Source organism: Bidens hawaiensis, unplaced genomic scaffold (genome assembly GCF_021521415.1).
Source record: "Bidens hawaiensis isolate Kalapana, Puna unplaced genomic scaffold, B.hawaiensis_p1.1 tig00002924_1, whole genome shotgun sequence".
NCBI lineage: Eukaryota > Viridiplantae > Streptophyta > Magnoliopsida > Asterales > Asteraceae > Bidens > Bidens hawaiensis.
Window position 1 is genome coordinate 126264 of NW_027491157.1, and position 3082 is coordinate 129345.

Below are 3082 nucleotides of genomic sequence, written 5' to 3' on the forward strand. Positions count from 1 at the left end.
CGCAAAATATGCTCGACATCGCTGCGGGCGGAATGTTGCTGACAACGAAGGACCCGGATGAGTGCATCACGTTGTTTAACGGCTTAGCTATGAGTGGATTCCAACGACCACCCCCCAAGGGTGGTAAGACCGTCGATTCTATTTCATGCGGTATGCATTCGATGGACACGACCACCGCACTCACAGCACAGGTAGAGGCATTGGCGTAGATTGTGAAGGACCAGCATACGAAGAGCAGGTTATGCGAGATATGCAGAGGAGGGCATGATAGAGTGACGGTAATCCGAACCGAACCGAAATCTATATTCTTTCAATTCTTATAATTTGGGGTGGAGAGGCCATCAGAATTCCAACTGGAGGGGCGGTAATCAGTCCGGTTTTCAGCAGCGTTATAGCCTTTTCCAGATGCCGATGAGGGAGCGAGCAGTGGGGAGAATAAGCCCACTTTGGAGGAGATGATGGCGCAGCAAACGCAGATGTTGTCGCAGCTTATGACGCGTGAGGATTCCCGACACAAGGAGACGCAGGAGAAGTTTCGAGAGCACCAGTAGTTCATGAGGAATCAGGGAGCGTCGATTCAGATTCTGAGCAGCAGATAGGGGAGATAGCCAGTCGATTGAACGAGAGGCCACAGGGTACACTACCGAGTAACCCCGAGCATAACCCGAAGGGATTCGCTAAAGCTGTGAAGACGAGGAGCGGTGCAGGGGCACGAGAGGAGCCCGGGATTCAGCAGAGGTCTAGAGGAGGAGTCGTTGAGGAGCCTGTAGTAGTTGTAGAGGAGCAGGTGGATGAGGAGATTCAAATGGAGTCTCCACCGGCCCAGGTGCATCGGAGGAGCAGCCCAGGGAGTTCAGCACAGGCCGAGAGACAGCAGCTACCGAGAGAGCCACTAAGAGTCTACAAACCAAGAGTACCATACCCCGGGAGACTCCGCAGAGACAGAGATGAGGAGCAGAATTCCAAATTTCTTGATCTTTTAAAGCAGCTTAACCTTAACATTAAATTCCTTGAGGCACTGACTCAGATGCCAAAACACGCGAAGTTCCTCAAGGATATTCTTTCAAATAAGAAGAAGCTTGCTGAGGTAGCTTCCATCCCTCTGAGTGCTAGCCGTTCTGCTGTCTTACAGAGGAAATTACCAGAAAAGATGGCCGATCCAGGGAGTTTCACGATTCCATGCATCTTCAGTGATGACACGGTTATTCACGCGCTGGCCGATCTCGGTGACAGTATTAATCTCATGCCATATTCCGTGTATCGCACGCTGGGTTTAGTCGAACCGAGGCCTACCAGGATGAGTATCCAGCTTGCTGATCGTTCTGTGAAATACCCTCGAGGGGTGGTCGAGAACATGCTGGTTCGTGTCGAAAAGTTCATCTTCCCGGTGGACTTTGTCATTCTGGACATCAACGATGATGATAGTGTACCGCTTATTCTTGGCCGACCATTCCTTGCCACTGCACAGGCATTGATCAACGTTTTCGAGGGTAAGTTGATCCTGAGAGTTGGGGATGAGAACGTCACCTTTGACGTTCGACAGTCACTGAACCTCAAGTCTGCTGATGACTCCTTATACTTTATTGATACCATCATGAAGCATGTTGGGGAGTTTTTCAGCGAGGTCTGTGGAGGATCTGCCTCCAACACTCAGATTCTCGATATTGACATTCCGGAGATTGAGATGGTTGCCATAACCGATCAGTCAACGGAAGATGACGCTGAGTCACATACACCTGAGTTTGAGGTGTCTGCTAGGATCGTACGTGACGATCCGATGGACCGACCTTCTATCGAGAGCCCCCCTCCTTCCTTAGAGCTTAAGGATTTGCCTGCCCATTTGGAAAACGTGTTTTTGGACGAGGAGAGGAAGCTGCCGGTTATTGTTTCATCTGCTTTGACGGAGGTCGAGAGAGAGAGACTGTTGAGGGTGCTTCGAGAGCACAAGGAGGCCATTGCATGGAAGATTATCGACATCAAGGGTATCAACCCTTCGTTTTGCATGCATAAAATCCTCATGGAGGATAATTATAGAACTATTGTTCAGCCGCAGCGGCGGCTTAATCCGAAGATGCAGGAGGTTGTAAAGAAGGAGATCATCAAACTCCTTGATGCGGGGATCATTTTCTCCATTTCTGATAGTTCGTGGGTTAGTCCAATCCAAGTGGTTCCTAAAAAGGGTGGCATGACTATCGTCGCCAATGAGAGGAACGAGCTCATTCCCACTAGGACGGTGACCGGTTGGAGAGTCTGCATCGATTACCGCAGACTGAATGATGCCACGAGGAAAGACCACTTCCCTTTACCTTTCATTGATCAGATGTTGGAGCGTTTGGCAGGTCAGCAGTACTACTGCTTCTTAGATGGTTTCTCCGGGTACTTTCAGATTCCTATTGCCCCCGATGACCAGGTCAGCGAGACCCATGACCAAACTCTTGGAGAAGGATGCCCCGTTTGTGTTTTCTAAGAAGTGTGTCGAGGCGTTTGATCGTTTAAAAGACAAACTCGTTAACGCCCCGATCATGATTGCTCTCGACTGGTCGCTCCCCTTTGAGTTGATGTGTGATGCGAGCGACTTCGCAGTCGGAGCGGTTCTTGGAAAGCGGAAGGATAAACACTTCCATCCGATTTACTATGCTAGCTGGACCTTGAATGGTGCACAGGAGAGTTACACCACCACCGAGAAAGAGCTTTTAGCTGTGGTGTTTGCATTCGATAAATTCAGGTCCTATCTTCTTCTGTCCAAGACGATTTTGTACACGTATCATTCTGCCATTCGTTATCTCTTTAGCAAACAGGATGCTATGCCACGCCTTATCCGATGGATCCTGTTGCTTCAAGAGTTTGATATTGAAATCCGTGATAACAAGGGGGGCGAGAATGTGGCGGCCGATCATCTTTCGCGTCTTCAGGGAGCTGAGTTAGGAGAGCCGGGGGTCAGGATTAATGACCACTTTCCGACAGAGAGTCTCATGTTTGTTTTGGCTCAGGATGAGGGTTTCCCATGGATCGCCGACTTCGCGAACTATCTTGCGGATGGGTACTACCCGAAGATGTCTTACCAGCAAAAGAAGAAATTCTT